Below are 22858 nucleotides of genomic sequence, written 5' to 3'. Positions count from 1 at the left end.
CACTAACTCAAGTCTATTAAGTCAGACTCTCTGCAGATGAGACTCAAGAAATGGCATTTTTCGTTAAGTCAAAAGATACTGTGACTCCTAAAGACTGAGAACAATTGTTGAAAGGGATATTGTGAAATAAATGTTAATTGCACAGTACTGTATCTAAATAAGATTCAAGCAGTTAATACAGAATATGTGGGACACAAAGCCTTGAGCAGGTGAATCTTGTCCTCAGAGAACATAGACTGCTGCAGGATGTTCTATATGCTGTGAATACGTTGCTCTGATTGTTGATAAATAAAACACTGATTGGCCAGTAGCCAGGCAGGAAGTATAGGCGGGGCAAGGCGAATTCTGGGAAGAGGAAGACTGAGTCAGGAGATGCCTGCCCTTCAGGGAACAGTATGTAATGGCACACAGGCAAAGCCATGGAATATGTGATGGCATATAGATTAACAGAAATGGACTGAGTTTAAGTGTAAGAGCTAGTTATAGTTAGCCTGAGCTCATGGCCAAGCAGTTTTAATTAATATTAAGCCTCTGTGTGTTCATTTGGGTATGAGTGGCTGCAGGACTGTGGGAGCCAGGTGGAGCCAGGAAAACTTTAGCTACAATAGACTATGAATTACTGATACATTATTGCCAAGGGAGGGTTTGCCTCACACTAAGACGTGAGGATGCACAGTCTGAGTAGCTTGGAGAACTGTTTTTAATTTTCTTATTTCCCCTCTCTGTTTGGCACAAACGTCATTATTAATGTAACTGCTCTCATTCCTGTTTCATTTTACATTTTTTTCACATTCAGACATCACTTCTTTGACATATATTGAGAGTCAAGGATGAGACTTGACCTCTGCTCATCTATCATAGTACCTGTTAGCAACTCGTTTGGCTGTGGGAGCTATGAAGGGGGCAGAACCCTCACATGATGAGAGATATGGAACTGGGGATTCTATATCTATATCCTAGGGTGGTAGGAGGTTCCATCTTAAGGTCAACATCAATGGATTGGCACACTTACTGTGCTGACAATTTCCCAGCCCACATCCACCTGAAAAGGAAGAGATAGGATTGATCCTGGAAGCATGGAGACAAAGTAAGAAGTGTTCAGCTCTCCTTGATCAGGGAAATTCTGTATTTGCATTGGAAGTTCTTTCCAGGTTACACAGTACCCAACAACAGAGAATTGTGGAAACTTCTCCTCTTCCATATCCCACATTTAAAAATAAGAGATGCTGGATGTAGAAAGGATAACTCCCCCAAAGATGTATAAGTGCTTGCTGATGCACACCAATAGCAGAAATATTTCTTTCCTCCCCATCCAGCTCTCTTTAACACCACAGAAACATCTCACAATTAGACAATTCCCTTTAACTCTAGCCGTATCTGTTACATAGCTTCTAGAAGAAACATCAAGAAAAATCACCTCAATGCCAAGTCAGAGGACAGATGTCCTGTACAGCAGGTTGAGACCCCCACCCTCCCCACAACATACAAAGTTGGCATACAAACCATCAGGAAATAACCTGGAATAGTCCAATTCTAAAATAACCAAACTAGTTAATGACCAGCTCCACAACTCTAGACAGACACCTTTCCAGGAAATGTGTGGGCAAGGAGGGTTTTCTGAGACAACATCTGCTCTGTGAAATAAAACAGACACAACACAATGATTGCTGCATCCATCACTCATGCTGTGTTTTCTTGCCTGGAAGTACTGCTGCTGAGGGATGGAGACCACCACTACCCTGTGGGGTTATGGATTCTCCTCCCATGGAGTCAACAGTGAAATGAGTGGCTTCCTCCTGGTGGACTTTCACACTGGGATGTCCCATTTAGATGCAATGCCAGTAGTGTAGACAAGCAGCTCCGGAAGGAAAATTATCATTTAGGCATCTTGGTTATCTTGAAACCACTAAGTCCATCCCTTTTATATTTTTCTTCTTTCTTTTTAGTAATGGGGGATGGAGAGGGAGAGAGAGAGAGAGAGGGAGAGAGGGAGAGAGGGAGAGAGGGAGAGAGAGAGGGAGAGAGAGAGAAGGAGAAGGAGGAAGAGGAGGAGGAGGAGAAGGAGGAGGAGGAGGAGGAGGAGGAGAAGAAGAAGAAGAAGAAGAAGAAGAAGAAGAAGAAGAAGAAGAAGAAGAAGAAGAAGAAGAAGAAGAAGAAGAAGAAGAAGAAGAAGAAGGAAGAGGAGGAGGAGGAGGAGGAGGAGGAGGAGGAGGAGGAGGAGGAGGAGGAGGAGGAGAAGGAGAAGAAGAAGAAGAAGAAGAAGAAGAAGAAGAAGAAGAAGAAGAAGAAGAAGAAGAAGAAGAAGAAGAAGAAGAAGAAGAAGAAGAAGAAGAAGTCGTCATCCTAGACTCACCCTAGAATGCAGGCATTACTTACAGGTGAATCACAGACAGTAAGAACTGAGACCTGAGGCTAAGGACACAGACAGACTGAGGCTGCATCTGTGTCTTGGATGCTTAGCAACAGAAAATGGGAGCTGATAAAGAGATGCATCTCCTTCTTCATGTGTGAGGCTTTTCTTGTTTATCATAGCTAAGACTGGCCATGTGTGATTAACTATAAGGATACAGGGTGAGATGAGAGAGGCAGGAAACTGTGGCTAGAACCTTCTGCTAGATTAGTGGGCAGACTCCATCAGCAGAGCAGGTGCTAGCTTATTTGGGGATTTTGTGGAAACTGGGGGGGGGGGGGGGGGCGGGGCGGGGGAATGCCTGCTCAAAATATTTTGCCGCCATCTACTGGGATGTTGTCAAAATAACTCATAGTACCTAGGATGGCTGCCAGTGAATGCTGCCTCCTGCAGGTATGCTCTGTTCCTACATACCCCACACTATTCTAACAGAAGAACGCCCTGGAAGGAAATCAATTCTGGCAAGTAAAGAGGGAAATCCCAAAACTGAGCAAGTCAAGATGCATCCAGAGCTTACTCTACACCATGTACAACATGTAAATCAGAGGAGGCATAAGCAGACAAGGAAATCCAATGGAGACCCAGCTCCAGAAGCCGGTGCGACATGGTCTCTGTGGCCGAGGCTGATCATATACTCAGCTGTTAATGGAGGCAGACAGAGCTCAAGTCAAACCCCAGCACTGACCAGACTGCGGGAGCAGGGCAGACTCACTCACGGACTCAGACACAGATCTTCAGAAGGTGACTTTGAGTCTCAATGAGTGCGGAGGAGAGGGCTCCCTGGAGATTACCCAGCCTCAGCTGTCCATATAGCAAAGCTACAAAGTCTGGGGTTGTGTCAGGGTCCAATAGCCATCCAATAGACAGCAACTGGGTTTCTACTATTAGTTAAGTATAAGTTACAATGAGTGAAGAGGGTAAAGGATCAAATCATGGTTGTAGGGCCAATGCTCATGGTTTACATCAAGGATTCATGGACTGATTAAAAAAATAAACTCCAACACACCTTTTAGGTGCTATGTCAATTCATTAAAAATATCAATAAATTTATTGAGTTCCTTTTGTATATCTACTCCTGTACTAAGCAGCAAAGAGCCATCAGTGAACTAAAAACAGTCCCTGCCTGCAAAAGTCTATTCACAAACAATTAGTTACAACCAGAGGTAGCACAGTGGACTATATTGGGGGGGGGGGGGGCTGGGTTGTTTGAAACAACGTCTCATGTAGCTCAGGCATCAAACTCACTATGTATGTAACTGATAATGACCTTGAATTCTTGGTCCTCCTGCCCCTGCTCCCCAAGTGTTGGCTTACAAGTGTGTGCCACCACACCTGACCCTTAACACCATGGACTATCAAAGAAGAAGAGCACTGAACTCAGTCTTGGGAAATGTAGAAATGGGTCCCAGAAGAAACAATAACTAAGGCAAAATCTAAGAAGCATGAAGTTGCCCTTCTCAGAAGACTTAGGGCAGGAAAATACATCAAACTATCCACACATGGCTACTGAGTGCTTGAAAAGAGACCACAACATTGAAGACACTAAATAAAAAAATTAAGGTGTTGTTGCTTGAACCTAGGGCTAGCCAAGCACTCTACCACTGAGCTATATCACCAACCCTAATTTTACCTCTTATATAAAAACACAGTCTCACTAAGTTGTCCTCATTAGCCTTGAACTAACTTTGTACCCCCAAGTAGGACTATAACATGTGATCCTCCTGTCTCAGTCACCCAAATGCTGAGGTTGTAGACCTTCATCACCTGGTCTAGCTGAGAAACTATAAATAACTATATTTTATTTTAATTCATTTAAAATTTAAAGTTGAAGGAACACAATTTTTCCTTTAAATATAACTTTATTTTTGAAGGGTTAGATTTGGGCTTTAGCCAGTTGATTGCCCCCAATCACACTGCATGTACTTTGGCTTTTTATAAAACTTTATATATTACCCATATGGCTTTCATTCTATTTCTGTATTCTAGACCAAAGAGCTAGTCATGGGGCTAGAAAAGTGAAGTGGAGTACCCATTAGAGTGCTGGGAGAGACGTCTGCTCACCTGCTACTTGCTCTTGCCTGGAAACATTAAAGCGAAGTGCTCTTGAGAGATCCTAAGTGGAAAAGAAAACAACTCAGCTTTAGTACAAATGAAAGCAAGATGACTTTATGAAGAAATGAGTGGCATGTGCTTAGGCAAAGAAGAAGCAAGACCTTTTAGAGGAACACCTCATAACCTGGTTCGGTGTGGAGTACAGCTGCTTACCTGCATTACAGCCATCAGCGTGTATTAGGCAGTAAGTAACAAAAAGAACACTGGTTTAAACCTGAGAGCCATTCACTGTTTACTTAGCAAGTCCGTGAGGAGGAGGCCATGGCTGATTCATGCTTGAATATGTCTTCAAGGATCAAGCAATGGCTACTTTTCCTACCACCAACCTAAGAACTTCAATTCCTGAGCCTTATTACCATGAACATTCCAAAGAGGCCAACAGGAGCTGGAGGGGCCAGTGGGAATATTCCTTTAGACCATGGGCAGTGTTTTTTCACCTTATCTCTCAAGGAGGCAAAGAGAAACTAGGCATCCTGTTACTGCCAGGAGGACCGTAAGCAAGGACTAAGGGAAGGCAGCTCAGAGTGTCAACCACACATACCAATCCTGTGATATTTATTTTGTGATCCTTAAATATCCCACCACCTTTGAGCAAGTAATTGGCTAGAAGGCACGCGCTTAAATGGGAACACAGGTGAGTCTCATAATTGTATGTGAGGGCAGAAAGATGTTGACACTCCGGTCAGAACAGCCCATAGTAACCCATAGTATCCCAAGCCAACTTGCATGCAATTCCTCATTCTCACCTAGAAACAGTGATGTCATCTCAGAGCATTATCTTCAGAGAGAAGGACAGTGTGGGACTCACAGTGACTGTGTAACTTGTTTTACTGAAAAAATAATTTTTTAAGTTAATAAAGAGGATGAGAAAACTTCAAATTGGCCAGCATTCTTGAGCCAAAAAAAAGTTATTTTTCAAATTTCTCTGAGAAATAAAGGCCACTAATCCTACCAGATACACATGATATTTAAGACAAACCTCTACAGGCAAATAAGCTAATAAAAGCTACAACGTGAAGACTGTAGAAGCAACAGGGCTGGCCACTGAAGAAAGAGGACCTTCACATCACTGTCACATGGAGATTAAAATATGCCTGTGTGACTCACCTCATGGAATCACTGTGAATCTCTTATGTGTGATGGACTTGTCCCTGGAAGAAGCCTATATAGAGTCACACTCTGCTAGGACACACTCAGCGGAATCACTGAGAGGAATGATCCATTGGCGAATCAAATTACACCTGGGAATTAGGAGCACCTGTGGCCCTTTCTATTCTAAATGTGTTTATTTAGTTGGATGTGAGGGTAGGTTTTGGCAATTCAAAGGCAGAGAGTGCTAGGTGCTGCCCATTCTCTGTTCCCAGCCTAATGAGAGAGACAGGAAAACAGATCTTTGCCATTCATAGTCCACAAGGCTGCCAATTAACGAGGCAGTGACTATAGCAGGGTCACACAGAATGTATTAGCTATGTTTCACATTGCTGTGACCAAAATACCCCATAGAAACTACAAACGAGGAGGAGTTGACTTCGATCCTTTCAGTGAATGCAGTCCACAACAGCAGGGAAGGCATGGCAGTTGGGCTACCAGGTCCTTGACAGTGGGAGCTCACTATGAGACCTGTTCCTCATACTTCAGGGAATCAAGAAGCAAAGATACAGAGATGAAGTTTGCCAGCCTAAAATTTCCCAAAGTCCCACATCCATCACATGGGCCCCACACCCAAAAGATCGCATGCCCTCCCAAAACAGTTCCACAAGCTGGAGACTGCGTATTCAAACATAAGAGCTTGTGAAGGTTGTTTAACATTCAAGTCACCACACAGAGAATGTAATGATCTTCTTGAATTTTTAAAATGCCCAGATTGGGGCTGGAGAGATGGCTCACTAGTTAAAAACACCTACTGCTCTTCCCGAGAACCCAGGTAGATTCCCAGCACCCACATGACATCTCACAACTGTCTGTAGCCCCAGTTCCAACAGACCTGATGCCCTCTTGTGGCCTTCTTGGGCACCAGGGGTGCTTATGGTACACGGACACACCTGCCAGCAAACAATGGTACACATCTAATAAAAACAAGTCTTTAAAAATTAAATTGATGCTGATGTCCCACACAACCTAAGTCAGAAGCTCATTTTCTAGTAAAAGGGGGACCTGTAGGTCCCTGGCCCCCGTTTTGGATAACTGTTGCCTTGTTTGCTGACCTTGACCTTGATATCCTCCCCATGCTAATTCCTTGTGGGGTTCCACCCTCCTGAATGCTTAAGGGAAGTTCCTTGTCTGTGTATCCTGCATAATAGGCGTTAACAGCTTAGATGCAAGATGGTAAAACATCGGTCGAGAACTTCTGCCCTCTGGGGTTCTCCCATTGTGCTGTAAGCCTGTATTTAAGACCTCCTCCCTCCTTCAATAAATGTCATTTGGCAAAAATTAAAATTAAAAAAAAAGAAAAAAAAAAACAAAAATTAAATTGAGCTAATATTTTCCAGAAAGGCAAAGAACTAAAGTAGATTGCTGAACACAAAAAGTCAATTTAAGGAGAAGAACAATATTTGGGGAGCTGGGAAGATAGTTGCAGAAGGGGAATGGAAGAGAGCATTCAAATGTCTTCTAAAATAACCACAACAAAATGCTGGGAAGACGGGCAAGGCAGTTTTGTATAACACAGAACTGTCCCACCCACTTCACTACCACTGTGACTTTCTTTTAATAAGACATTTCCATTTTTATGAGGCCAAATTTTCTTCTTCATCTGTAAAAAGCAGGAAATAAGTATTTCCCTGGGTTCTTGGGGGATAAAAATATGACAATTATTAAAGTATCAGGTGAGAGTTCTAGCAGTGTGTGGACATCTGTAGTTGTGTTTATCATTATACACACATTGCTGTTAAGCTGGTATAAAAACATCTGCATAGGACTGGTCTAGGCCCTCTGCATGGTGAGACAATTGTGTAGCTTGATCTGCTGGGCGGGGGGGGGGGGGGGGGGGGGGGGGCTGGCAGTAGAATCAGAGTCCATCCCTGGTGCATGAGGGGGCTTCTTAGAGCCCACTACCTATGATGGGACACCTTGTGCAGCCTTGAGGCAGGGGGAAGGGCTTGGACTTGCCTCTAGTGGATGTGCCTCCCCATGAGAGGCCTTGCCTTCTTGTGGGGAGGGAGTGGGGGATGGGTTGGGGGAGGCTGGGGGTGGGAGGACGGAAGAGGGGGATCTTTGATTTATGTGTAAAATGAATGAAAAATTTTTCTTAATTAAAAAAAAGCATCGTAATATGCATTGACTCCACCGTCTTGAAAAAAAAAAGTGATGCTCCTGTTTCCCAGTGAATGTCTGGAGACAAAAGCCCAGCAGACCAGCTTCAGTTGTAAAACATACAGGGAGAGCTGAAGTCATGCTACTTAACAGTATGCTGATTCTGCAAGCAAAAAGTGCTGAAATCTGTTTCAAAGAGCATTAAGAACTTAGCAAACAGGTTATCAGTGTTACTTGATGATTTAGAGAAACTTATCTTTCTTTCCATCCAGACTTATTAGCTGCTGGGCACGCCTTGGTCCTTTCTCATGGAGCAAGAGGGAAGCCATGCTTTTGGAGGCAATAGCCAATTATTCTGGTTATAGCTTCACAACCATGACTAGAATCCTAACTGTGCCTGCCCACCTTGGTGGCTGTGATGACTATTCTTGGTTATCAACTTGACGACATCTGAAATGGACTAAAACCCCAAAATGGCCACATCTATGAGGGATTTTTGCTTCATTTTAAGTGGGAAGATCTACCTCTAATATGGATCTTGGAGGCAGAAACACCCGCCTCTAACCTGGCCCACACCTTCTTTAAGGCCTATATAAGAACATGGAAGAAGAGTCTCACTCTCTGCCAGCATGCTTTAGCCTCGCTTGCAAGTTTATTCCTTCACTGGCATTAGCATCTACTTCTTTGAGATTCTGGTGTATACTGAAGACCAACTGAGACATTCAGCCTCAGGGACTGAACAACCACTGGATGCCTGGGCTTTCCATTCATAAGCAGCCATTGTTGGATTAGCTGGGCCACAGCCTCTAAGTCATTCTAATAAGTTCCCTTTCTATAAAGAGAGATTCATTCTCTAAGTCCTATCACTCTATAGAACCCTGACTAATACCGTGGCTGTTTACAAATCCACTGAATATCTTTTGTAAGGAGCTCTGCTGGGATTTAAGGTAGTGGCTGAAACCAGGAGGAGTCCATTGGCATGCTCACCTTGACTGTGTCACCAGATATTCCTGAGGGCTGAGAAGTGACCTCAGCTCTCTGAGTTCTGATTGTTCCTTACATGGAAAAAAATCAGAGCTAGTGAGCTCTGTTGTAATTTTTGTGAGGCTAAACAAAGCATTTTGAAGGCTATTTTTCAAAGGAATATTCACCAAGAGCCAAAAATGAGCCAGTACTTTATGAAGGCGTTCTACCAAAAACTTCTATGGCTTGTGGCTTTGTCTATCCAGGTGTAAAGGTCTGTTTGATTCTCTCTTCTCTCTTCTGAATCATCTAAGTGAGTTTCTCCAACAAACCCTTTTAAAGATGCACTCCCAGCTGGGCAGTGGTGGCACTCACCTTTAATCCCAGCATTTGGGAGGAAGAGGCAGGTGAATCTCTGTGAGTTCAAAGCCAGCCAGGTCTACAGAGTGAGTTCCAAGACAGCCAAGGCTACACAGAAAAATCCTGTCTAAAAAAAAAAAAAATGCACTCCCGCAAAAACTTACATTTCACAAGTCAGTGACAGTACTTACTAGTAATGTAAAGAGTGGATGTAAAGACTTTCCAAGGAACTCTGGTGTAGACTCTCTAGATTACAATGCTGTGGTGGTGGTGTTTAGTTTGCCTAGAAACCCTACATTAGTTACTTTTCTGTTGCTGTGATAAAATACCATGACTAGAGACGACTTATAGAAGAAAGAGTTTATTTTGGTTTATAATTCCAGAGGGCTAAGATATGCATAATGGAAGAAAGGTATAGTGGCAGTAGTGGCAGGCCACAGCAGTAGGAGGCTGGATGATCAAGTTTCATCCCAGGAAGTCTAGAGAGTAAACTAGAAGTGAGGGAAGAATATAAGCTCTCAAAGCCTATCCCCAGTGATATACTTCCTCTAGCAAGGCTCCGCATCCTAAAAGTTCCTTAACTTCCCATACTGTGCCACCAGCTGGGGACCACATGTTCAAATACATGAGTCTATTGGGATATTTTTATTCAAACCACCACAGATCCCAACCTCATTTTATTGATGTACTGAATATGGAGGAGAAGATGAATTTTGCATGGGGAGATCTAGGTTTAAAATTGAAATCTTTCATTCACCATCTGGGAAGCTTTGGGCACATCAATTTCTACTCTGCTATTACTTATCACACCTACAAATATTAAAACCGTCTCTTAACGTTAATGTTAGACTGAAATAAGATACAGTATTAAGTAAATTCTTCAGCAGCTATGTCTAGTTACTTTCTCCTGCACTAACTGATCCTCTCTTTGCTAATTCTGAGATGGTAACATGACTGACATCAAGTTCATCTGTGAGGGAAAAAAAGATGACTAGTGACCAGCATTTAAGCCAGACAAAAGGAGACAACCATCCTCAAACTCTCGCAGGGCTATCCCTAAAGACGAAAAGGAATGTGTGGAGGAAAGCAGGAGCGTCCTGAAATGGTCCAAAGATAGAATTAGCTGATCATAAAAAGTATAGCAGTGTGTCTAACAGGTTAGGCTTTGGGACCAGGTCCTGAGTCAAGGCCATGTTAAAGCGTTCTTTCTTGATGACCTCAAATATGTCACCCAAGCTTTCTAATTCTAGCTCTTTAGTTGATCTGAAGCCGAGGCAATAGCACTGCCTTCCTTGAGAGCTGGGATGTGTGAAGCTGAGGGGAAGACCACAGAGGCAGTGATGCTTTAGGAAATCTGAGGTCATACAAATATGGGAGATGGGGGAAGGCTAGAAGGTGGGAGGAGGGAAAAGAGGGGGATCTGTAGTTGGTATGTAAAATGAATAAAAAAATTCTTAATTAAAAAAATAACAATAAATATTTTTAATTAAAAAAAAATATGGGAGCTGGACCACGAGGGAGGAGTCAAGAAGGAAGAAGATGAGTGAACCTGGAGTTATTCTTTGTTAACAAGGAGCAGCTCCTGGACTTTGCAATTTGTGGTCAAAGCTAAGTTGTGGAGTTGTTGTGGGACATGAAGACCCAGTCAGAGGCAGATGCCCTCCTGAGACTCTGTGTTCCAAATCACTATTTTCCTCTAGAGAAGAAACCTAAAGGAGACATCCGTTGCTGCCAGAAAACAAGGTCACCATGCATAACTAACTGTAAAGGTTATACTTTTCCATGAGTTATAAACCCTCTGTACTTACCTATTTCTCCCACTCTTTTCCATTGGTTTCAGTCAGCACATGTTTATGAGTCCCTAGTATGCACCAGCATGGTGCTAGGTACTGGGAAAACATGGTTCCTGTCCATAGGAAGTTCATAAACTACTGGTGCTGAACAACAACTGCATCATGCATGGTTTTATATTTTCTAGTAGCCATAGTAAAACAAGGAAAATACACAAGAAACTTACTAAGGTATATTATTTAGCCAAGCAGAACCAAAATATCATCTCAACATGCTCTCCACATTTAATGAGAAATTTTATGTTTTCTATATTAAGTCTTTGAAAACTCCAGTGGGTATTTTATACTTACAAAAGATTTCCATTTAGACTAATTTAAAATATTCAGTAGATGCATGTCTTTAATGCTCCTACATTGGACAGCACAGAATTAATAGAGAAAGTCATTATTTTAGAAATGAATAACTACACAGACTGACAATGCAGAGGAGACCTGTGCTGTGAGGCTAGCAATGGCATAGTGGTGGTTGTTTGGCAACTGGTGACAAGGAGAGTGCATAATTGGCAACAATTTTTCATTTCCATAGTGACCTAATCAAATATTGGGTTACCATGATACTTTCCTTGGGATTGTTAAATTGTTCTTTGGGTGCCACTGAAATAAACTTCTAGAATAGGGATCACAAAAGTCAGTCAGAGCCTTTCTAAATAGAACTTTGGTCACTTGGGAAACAAATGAGGCCTCATGAACTTAAAAAGTTCAGAATACAGTTACCCCAGTAAAGAGACAGACTGTGTATATAAGGGGAGAAAGTCTTTGCTAACTGTGCATCTGACATAGGATTAACATCTAGAATATATAAAGAACTCAAAAGACTCAATAACTAGAAATCAAATAGCCCAGTCAATAAGAGAGCTAATGAAATAAGCAGACAGCTCTGAAAAGATAAAATACAAATGGCTAATAAGCATACAAAAAATGCTCACCTTCATGAGCCATCAGAGAAATGCAAACCAAACTACATTGAGGTCCTTCCTATCCGGTTGGAGTGGCGGGTGCCAAGAAAACAAGTAATAACCAATGTTGGTTGGCGAAGATGTGGACAAAAGGAAACCCTACACACTGCCACTGCCGATGTGAACTAGTCCACTCTCCATGGAAATCAGTATCGAAGGTTCTCAAAAACATAACAAAGGACAGGATCCACTGCAACAACTACGAGTCAACATAGGAGAGAGAGATGTGTGCACATAAATGTTTACTTCAGCACTATGCAGAATAATTAAGTTCTAGAATCAGCTCACCTGCCCAGCAACAGGGGAATGGGCAAAGAAAATGTAGTATATGCATGATGGATTGTTTTCAGCTGTAACCAAGAATGAGGGTATGTCATTTCCAAGAAAATAGATATAACTATAGGCATTCATATCAAGCGAATTCAGTCTGTTTCAGAAAAGCAAATATCTTCTGTTTTCTCTCATCTTTGGTTCCTAGTATTTATATAGTCATATAAAACATGTATACATATATGAAATGAAAATAGAAATGGCACTGTCTAGAAGAACAAGAGGAAGAAATTGGAGAGGGAAAGGAAAGTGATGGGAAGAATATGCTACGTGTACAATACATACCTGTGTGAAAATGCTTTTAAATCAAATCAAATTTTAAAACAATTAGAACAACACAGATCCCAAAGAAGAAAGAAAATAAACCTTATTGTTAAAAGTAAATACATAAGCCAAGACCATGAGACAGACTGTGACAGTCAGCAGACGTCCAGTGTCAGATGATCTAAAATCTAATCCTAGAAGTAACTATCTAAGGAAGCCCTCCCACTTATACTCATCTGTGAAATGGGAACTACAGCAATTGTTGTAAACCCATAAAGCCATAAAATGTACAAAGGAGTTTTTTTAGGACTCCCCAAAAGTCAAAAGTTTATGGCTAGGTTCTGCAAACGTCAATAAGATTTTTTAAACATTTTTAATTTGACGAAAGTTGTATGCATTTATGGTATTGGTCGTGTATGTTTTTGTTTTGGTGCATGTTACATTGTAAAATGACTAAATCAATCAAATAACACACCCATGACTTCACATTCATTTTTGTGATAGTAATATTTTAGCTGTTTTTAAGGATTCAATGCATGGTTGACTGTAAACATTATGCTGTACAATAGATCTTCTAGACTTATTTCTCCTCACTACATAAAGTCTGTGCCCTTTGTACATCCCTGATCCCTTCTCCCACTCAATGAATTTTCATTAATAATCCCTTCTCTTCCACATAGTCAGGACAGAATTTACTACAGGAAGACAGATGACACTGAGAGACCCTAAGGAAGACCCTATTACAAAGATGAGAAATGCTACACTGAGACTTCCCAGCCTCCTCCACAACACATGCCAGCTGTCCAGAAAATGGCTTCCTAGAGAGAGACAGTTGAATCACCGTTGTCTATGAGTCTCTGTGGTTCTAGGCACTAATAAAAGGGGAGGGAGCATGATTTACTCATGGACCAGTAATTATCGCAAAGTAATTCAGTCTCCCAAAGAAATATTGTCAACCAATTTCTATCAATCACAGTGCCCCCAAAGCCCCAGTTGTAATTAATGGACATTTTCATCAAAGCTGCTCCCACAGTCGGCCTTACCCAGATGGTGTCAGGTGATTAGCAGATCCACATGATATAGGGCCAGATATTAATAAGTACCATTATTTATCAAGTGTTTTCTTGTGCTGGCTGCAGCCACACAAGCTGATATATTCTGAGATGTTCATAAAGATTATAATGACATTCAAGATCTATGCCAAGCAGGAGCCTGTCCAGCCAGCGTCCTGCCATCAGTATACAGAACGGCCTCCTTAGAATCGACACCTCTGAGTTCAGCTTAGAAGATCCATTGCAGGATCATCATTACTTTTCTTTTAATGCAAACACAGGAGACACTTGAAACCACCAAAATCTCTGGTAAAACATCCAGAAAGTCTCATAGTACAAGATTCTCACAAGAGGATGTATTAATAGAAGGATTGGGATTCCACAAGATATCTGTGTAACATTCAGGGAATAGTTACATTAATGAGTTATTTTGAATATAAATTTAACTTGGTGCCCTGTATTATGTGTGCATGTATGCGTGTGTATAGACACATGTGTGGATACACATGTTGATGTTGTCTATGTATGTATGTATGTATGTATGTATGTATGTGCTCATGGATGTGGAGGCCAGTGGTCAACGTCAGGTACCATCCTTAATCAGTTCATCTTACTTTTTATGGCAGGGTCACTCACTAGAACTGGAGCTTACTGGCTGGCTAGGCTGCATGGTCAGCAAATCCCAGGGATTCTCCTGTCTCTACTTCCCCAATACTGGATTATAGGTGCACCACACTACTGCTGTGCCCACTGCTGGGCCTGACCCTGTGTGTGAGTGATGGGAAGCCAGACCCGGGTCCTCATGCTAGCATAGCAAGCACTTTACCCACAGACGTACCTCTTCAGACTCCACGTCCTGTATTCTTATGTTTCATCTGAGAACCTTAAGGAAGAACTCCCCAGATAGGGGGTACTCTTATCCCCCTCCATAGTGACAACCCCCATGCTCCCCTGTACAGCACAAAGGGATAGATAGATAGATAGATAGATAGATAGATAGATAGATAGATAGATAGATAGATATGATATGATATGATATAGATATAGATATAGATATATAATTTATTTTTTTAGTCCAAATTACTTTTAATTCAGATTTTCATGCTTTGAAGTAGACTCCAGGCAGTCCATCTTCTGTTTTCCGTTTGGCTTTTCAGAAGTAATTAATAAAAGCCTCTCTTGTTTTATTGTCTAGAAGGGTCTTCGTCTTGTTTTGAATCAGTGCAAAGATTCCATCCATGGCCAGAGTAACTAAAGGTTTGTCTTGGTACTGTATTAGCCATCATGGGCTAGTCTCCACTCAACAGTTCACACACAGCAACTGCTATTCAGAACCAAACAAAGAAGGTGCTTATAACATCCAGCACACACATAAGTCAGGTTTACTGGGATATGAGCTCTTGCCTGGGTTCCATAGGTGAACAAATAGCAGAGACAGAGTTCAAAACCAGATGTGAGTCCAGAAGCCACAGTGGGATATGTCTGCCGAAAGTCCTATCCACAGAGATTACTTGGGAGTTCTCCTGTTAGATACTGAGGAATCCTCGAGAAGCTGGCCTGTTGCCATATTTGTAGGATGGCCCTTCTTCCAAGAAAACAAGCAGATCTGCTAGACATTTTTAATTAATTGCCCCCTTGGTCTTCAGTAATGAAGCAACAGGAGTTTGAGAATCATCCCAAGCTTGTGTGCACCATGGGACTTGGACTGTGGAGGCAAGCCTGAAGAAAGAGAAGCAGGAAATGTGTTCAAGGACAGAGGAGCAGCCCAGGCTCAGGAGTCTGGAAACACTGGTGAGAGGAGTGTGTCATTCTCCTCCAACTGTCTGCTGACCTCTGTGGGCTTGAGCAGGGAAAGAGAGCCACCATCAATGGGTAAATGATGCTTTGGTTCTTCATAACCACCTTGGCTGTCAAAAGGGTGCTAGGAGTACTGGGCTCTCAGGTGATGGGTGGCTTTTGCTTAGCCAGCAGTCTCTGGGCAGAGATGGCCCCAGTGAGTCAGCAATAATTTGGTCAGGCAGTATCAGCACAGGGCCTCAAAGGGTCACTCCAGCAAATCAGAGCATGAAAGAACTAAGACTGAAGGCAGGTTCTGTGGAAGAACCAAAGCCACATGAGATGTGCTGCTGAGCTTTCCAGGACCCTTCAGGGACCAACAGCTCACAAGACAGCTGGGAGCAGAGGCCAAACAAACCATTATTTCTCTACAATAGCCTTGGCTCCCAGCTTACTTTCCCTGAAGTAACTAGAGTTCATTGAAAACCATGGCAAATCCATTCTTTTTACATAGTTTTCATGTTCAAAAATAGTCTTCTCTCTCAATCCTAACAAAATAAAGAAAAGGAAAATATAAGGAGTAATTGGTGTGACATGTCTTCAAATATACATCTAAGAATGTCTTTCAACATATAAATCTGGGCTTAAATAGATAAGTAAGTTTTTATTCTCTCATTAAAAAGTCTTAATTCCACAGCAGATCTAGCTCTGCATTTTGCCAAAGGTAATACATGCTTTAACTCTATTAGCATATTGTGGTCCCTCACAGGGGGAAGTTATTTAAAATATTTTGGCACATATCTACTATTTTTCTCATATTACTCTGAGAATTATGAAAATGGCTACGAATAGGAATTTTCCCCATAGCATTTGTCCCATGCCTTACAAGTTACCAAGTGCCTACGTGACCACTTTTTCTATTGAACTCATATATACTCTGTGGGGGTATGCAGGGCAGCCTGAGTCAGTAATACTGGTAAGCTGCTTATTGGCGCTCCATTGAGTCAGGCACAATATAAATGATGGGTTTGCTGGAAGAGTTAACATTTGTAGAAGAATTCGTACAGCTCAGGCACCGTGCTAAGCTTCTTCCTTTGAACTATTTAATCCCAGGAGGCTTCAGACATGGGCCATAAGCGTGGCTTCACCCATCAATATTCTGTCTATTGAGGTAAAGAACCCCTTCAAGGTGGATTCTTTTCCCAGAAAAAAGCTAACCTAGCTCAATGCACAGCCCTGTGTCACCTCATTTCTAGAGCTGGTTCTACCAGCTAGTTGGAAGCTGACCCAGAGCTAACTGGCCCATGCTCTAAAGGCTATTCATTGGGTTAAAAGCACCAGAGGCATGATGGAGTGGAATCTTGACCCTGTGTTTCTTGAGTGGGCCAAAATTTTTTAATCCAGGGAGAGAGGGAGGAAAAGTACCTTCAAATCTCCCAAGCCGTGAGTCATTCATTAGATCCAAGATCCTGGGATTCAGCTCTTCAGTGCTCTTCAAAGGGACAGACGAGGCATTCTGAGGTCAACCTGCAGTTGTGAGTCATGAGTCGCAAGCAGGATGTGAGGTATGCAGTATTACAAGTTGGGAATCTGAGGTTATATTCGCAATGTTTTATTTTTCAATGCTGAAAGTTGAACCCAAGACCTCAGACATGCTAGGCAAGGGTTCTGCCATGGGGATGCTTTTTGTTTTCTGTGGTTAATGATACCTTGATTTCTTGTGGACCTAAGAGGGATTGATTCTCCCTGGGTGAAGTTATCTCTAGGGACCACATACAGCTTGCCTGAGAACATACACTTGATATGCAAATCAGTCAGCCCTCCCTTTCCTCATCTCTGGTAGTCCAGGACAGTGTTCCAGTCCTAATCATCCTAGGGCTGGATATCCAAGAAGCCATGGCAGATGCTATGCCCCAGAGCCCACTGTTCAAACCAGCCAATCCTTAGACTCTCACCTTACTTAACCTGGTTCATCCATTCTTTCCTGTGAAGACTATAATAAAAGGTCTAGCCTATGACTTCCTTCCTGACAGTTATTCCCGTTCTGTATGCCTTACCATGTTGTAGGATGTTCTGTATGGCAAATGTGTTGCTCTGATTGGTCAATAAATAAAACACTGATTGGCCAGTAGCCAGGCAGGAAGTGCAGGCGGGACTAACAGTGAGGAGAATTGAGGGAACAGGAAAGCGAAGAGGGAGACTGCAGCTGCCACCAGGACAAGGAAGATGTAAGGTACCAGTAAGCCACGAGCCACATGGCAAAGTACAGATTAATAGAAATGGGCTGAATATAAGAGTAAGAGCTAGACAATGATAGGCCTGAGCTAATGGCCAAGTAGTTTAAATAATATAAGCGTCTGTATGTTTGTTTTATAAATGGGCTAAGGGACTGCTGGGGCTTGGAGGAACCCGGAGAGAAAACTCTCAGCCACATTACCACATCTGATAAACAAATCCCAGGCTCATTTTAAAACACAGGCAAAGTAAAGTGCCAAAATGAGAGGGGCTGGAGACTGAAGAGAGAGGTTGGTTCTTCACATGGTTCTCCCTTGGCTTTACACATAGAAGTAGAGTTTCTGGATCTTAGGGTAAATTTCTGTCCAAACTATCAAACTGTTTCCTGAAGGGATGGCAGCGTTTTACTTTCCCACAGGAAGTATGCTAAAGCTCCCACCTTCCACACCTTGAACACTCATGTAGTGGGTAGCCATTCCAGCATGGATCTGGAAGTTCCAACCCCCATTGAGACTTCAGCAACTGTCACGCCTACAAGGCGGGGCCAAGGGAGGCGCCTGGGGACCTGAGATCTGGATCGGAGAGCGCTCTCTTGGTTGCGGGACCCTGGATGGTGGAGGTGGCCCAAGCAGAGCTCCAGAGAACACCGCTGGACTGCGATACACTTTCTCCAGACCCCATGACCTACCTATCCCTTAATTTGTAAGTTACACCATTAAATAAATCTCCTTTTAACTACGTGGAGTGGCCTTAATAATTTCACCAATACACTCATCTTTTTTATTGTACCTAGCCTGGTAGGTGTGAGGTTGCATCTCATTGTGGTTTGGATTTATACCTGATTTCTACTTAGATTGACTACATTAGTAACGACTGATGACATCTAGGAGCTTACCAGGGGCTTCTTTCCCATCTGATGCACTCTTCAGACAAAAATGTGTTCTATTCAGACCCTTTAGCCAATTGTTTATTTGGAGATGGAATCTCATATATACCAGGCTGGCCTCAAACTTACTATGCACCTCAGGATGAACTCCTGGTTGCGAGTGCTAGAATTAGAGTGCATACCACCATGCCCAGTTCAGTGCTGGTAAAGGAGTCAGGCCTTCACATATGCTAGACAAGCATTCTACCCACTGAACCACATCCCCAAGCCTCTTTATCCATGTCTTTAATCAGGTTGTCTTTTTGTTGTTGAGTTGGAAAGATCAGTTATATTTCTTGATTACAATTCTTCTCAAATAAAGTTTTAATTTTTTTCTTCTGTTAATGGTGATTATGTGTCATATCTATGAAACCACTATCTATTCCACAGAGATATACTCTGTTTCCTACAATTCTGGGTCCTGTCAATGCCCCCATAACTTTAGGATCTGTGTGGCTGAAGTTTCTCTGGTCCCACAGGGCCCTGCTGTCCAACGTGAGCTGCCATCCTTCTTCTCTCTGTATCTCTACTTGGATTTCCTGCCTGACTATAAGCTTTCTTACCATAGGCCAAAACAGCTTTATTTATTATCCAGTGGGAGCCACACATATTCACAGCATACAGAAAGACATCCCACAGCAGATCAGTTAGGTCAATCTCTAAATATAAGATATTGGGAATATGGTAGCTTTTTAATTTTTTTCTAATTTAATTTTATTATAATCAGTGAACATTACTTGTACAAAATTAACTTTAAAAATATTTCAACTAAAATTGATAGGTGATAAATTGTACTTTAGCTTTAATTTTTTGTTTTTAAGCTGTGTATGTGTGTGTGTGTTTGTACAGAAATGTGCATATGAATGAAGGTGCCCACAGGGCCAGAAGAGGGAATTGGAGTCCCCTTCCCCCCCCCCCCCCGCACCCCAAGCTGGAGTTACAGGTGAGCCAACAGACATGGGTGCTGGGAACTGAACTCAGATTCCCCAGAAAAACAGTATGTGCTCTTAGCTGCTAGGCCATCTCTCCAGTCTGAATTTTTAAGCTTTTAAATAAGACCCAGACTGACTCAATATAACTTTGTGCTCTGGGAAGGTAGGATGCTGTATCTCTTTATACACTGGACCTCCTAGTACCCAGCATGGTGCCTTGGATATAACTCCTCAGATATTAATGGAATGCATAAAGGGGTAGATGAATGAATGAATGAATGAATGAATGAATGATGAATACATATAAATGAATATATAATGGAATAAATATAAATGTATGAATGAATCTGTTTATCCATGTGGATACATGACGAGACAGAGGAAAAGAACATTTGGTGTCATGTTGAAAGAAGATCTGCTCAAAGATCTGGTTTCACTGAAACCACTGGAAGAAAACACAGGATACAAGAGTAGGAAAGGGCCTCAGGAATAGGACTCCATTCACCCAGGAACTGAGGCCAACCAGTGACAAATGGGACCTTACCAAACTGAAAAGTTTCTGCACAGCTAAAGAAACAATCAAGTGAAGAGGAAGCCCACAGAATGATTGATTGCCAGCTACATATCTGACAGAGGATTAATATCCAGAATATATAAGGAAATTTTAAAAAAAGAGTCAAAAAAAAAACAGAACAACCCATGAAAAAGTCTGTCTTCATAAAGATTTCTTGTCACATTGTACAGAAAAAGAATAGCTACTGTAGAAGATAAAATGAGTTCTTTGCCTAAAGGTTTAAGTACAAAGGTGGGTTCCATCTTTACCCCTTCCTCCTTAGAACCTTTTACTGTGCAAATGTGTTAATGAGCAATGGAGCATACAGTGTTTCCCAGGCTTCTTTGGGCCCTCCCATGTGGGAAATTTTGCTCTCTACACATCACACATGGTGCTTGTGAAGGAATCAGCACTGAGAGACTTGAAGAGAAGTGTTCTGATGCCCGAATACAAAGGTTTCTAGGTTCAAATCCCCTTGGAAGCACACTCTGAAGGGCTCCGAGCAGAACCCTTCAAATAAGTATTGGGTAGTGATAAAGGACAGCAAAATAGAGGATGGGGTGGTGAGGCAGGTGGAATGGAGGGTACATTATCTAAGTAGCTATCAAACAGCAGACCTTGCTGGGACATATTTGGGCATACTAGACCTCAAAGCTAATGGATCCGAAGACGAAGGAGCTAAAGCATTTGTTCCATGGTTTCCACCCGTCATTGTGAGGATTGTATCTGGAAGATGTGAGTCCCCTCACCCTTCTAGCTTTTCCAGTACCTAACAAAGAGGACTCCAGGGGTCAGAGATGGCTCCCAAGTGAAGACATGCCAGTGATATCAGCTAGATGGGTGGTTAGTGGGAAATGAGTGGGGTGTCTCCAACAGAACATGAGCAGCTCCTGAGATCTGACATTCCCTGGATATCATTTTCCAGAACTAAGAAAAAGGAAGTGTTCCTTGCTCCATATATTAAATACATAGGCACTGTCTGCTTGGGATTTAAATGTAGGATTATTGTAAAATCTCATGAAGGAAAAACAAGCATGATAATGAAATGGTAGAATGATGGAGAGGAGGACGGATCTATTGACAGGCTTGATAAGTGCAATGCTTTGAACCAGCTCCAGGCCTACAGAGGATTGCTCTACACATTTTTGCTAGTTTTTATATAATTTCTTCTATAATATAATTACATCATTTCCTCCTTCCCTTTCTTCTCTCCAAACCTTCCCATCTACCTCTCCTTCCCCTTTTTCAAATCCATGCCTCTTTATTCATTAATTGTTGTTACATACATATCTATGTGTGCACATATAGAAAAACACATTCCTAAGTACCTAAATACAGTGTGCTTGCCCTTGCCTTTTTTTTTCTTTTTTTTTTTTTTTTTGTTTTGTTTTGTTTTTCGAGACAGGGTTTCTCTGTGTAGCTTTGTGCCTTTCCTGGATCTCGCTCTGTAGACCAGGCTGGTCTCGAACTCACAGAGACACACCTGGCTCTGCTTCCCAAGTGCTGGAATTAAAGGCGTGTGCCACCACCACCCAGCTCACCCTTGCTATTTTAAGGAGAAAAATCATCTTACAAGGTTGGACCCAGGATCAATTGCAATCCCATGATGCAATGTTCCACAAAATGCTTGAGTGGATGAGTCTGCCTGTTTGCCTGGTGCTGTTATTCTTCTGCTGTTTTCTGCAGAGCAATGAGAACCATCAAATATCACAAAGAGAAGTTCTGGGCTATATCCAACACAGAAGAACTGCAGGGCTGAAGTGGGGTACCTGAAAAGATGCTCCAGATAGAACTTATCTAGCTGACACCCTCTTCCACAGAACTACAGGAAGAACAACATAGAATTCCAGATTCATGCTGATCCTTGCCAAAGACCCCACTGATCCTTTTACTAGCCATGTTACCATAAGTCAGGCAAATGCCTTGAGCTTCAGGATCCCCAACTAAAATAAATAAATAAATAAAACAGGGATGAAAATACCTTCCATAGGGGGTTGTTCTAAGTACTAAATGAGATGCAGATAAATGATGTTTCTATATATATGGAAGGCTTGGTCCTCAACTGAGAAGTTTTCAGACCATGAGGCCTCTGACCTAATCAATGGATCATTCCTTTGATGGACTCAAATAATGCTGACATTATTGGGAGGTGGAAGCTTGTTGGAGAAAGCAGATCACAGGGGATAAGAGTGGGTATATCCCAGAAAGATGTACCTTGTCCAAGTCCTTTCCTATCTGTGTCTCTGCCTTGCCTCTTGGTCACCTCATAGTGAGCAGCCTTGTGCCATCATACCCTTCCACCATATGCCTCACCACATGCCTAGAAATGATGGAGTCAGCTAACTAGGGACTGAAAGCTCAAAAACCATGTGCCAAAATAAATGTTTCCACCTTATAATTTATTTCAGGTATTTGGCACAGTGGCAAAAACTAATACCAGGTAAAAACACATGTTCACCAACTGTAAAATGCCCCATGAACATTAGTCATCACTTGTAGTAGGACAGGCCCATAGGGTCAAGGAAATTGGCTCAAACCAGTTGCCAAGGCATGTGCATAGTATTTCCTTATGAGCCAACCTGAAGTCTGCCTGAGGGCCTAGAAACAGTCACTGTCAGAGTTCCTGGCCACTGTCAAAGTTCTTGATCTTGCCCAATCAATGAGGGATGACTATGCAATACTACCAGATTGTGACACAGACTGGGCACTGGGAGCAGGGTATGTAAGGCCTTCCCCACTATTAAATAAACAAGTTTGCTATTTGCCTTTAACTGACTCCCAGTGTCTGTGCCATTGACGCTGTGCTTTCTCACCCCCTCCCCCAAGTAAGCAGTTAGAATCCAGCAATAGTCACTGTATGCCTCATGGACCTACTACCTAAACCTTGG

The sequence above is a fragment of the Peromyscus californicus genome, unplaced genomic scaffold (assembly GCF_007827085.1).
Source record: "Peromyscus californicus insignis strain IS unplaced genomic scaffold, ASM782708v3 Scaffold_11__1_contigs__length_118956290, whole genome shotgun sequence".
NCBI lineage: Eukaryota > Metazoa > Chordata > Mammalia > Rodentia > Cricetidae > Peromyscus > Peromyscus californicus.
This window is presented reverse-complemented; position numbering follows the sequence as displayed.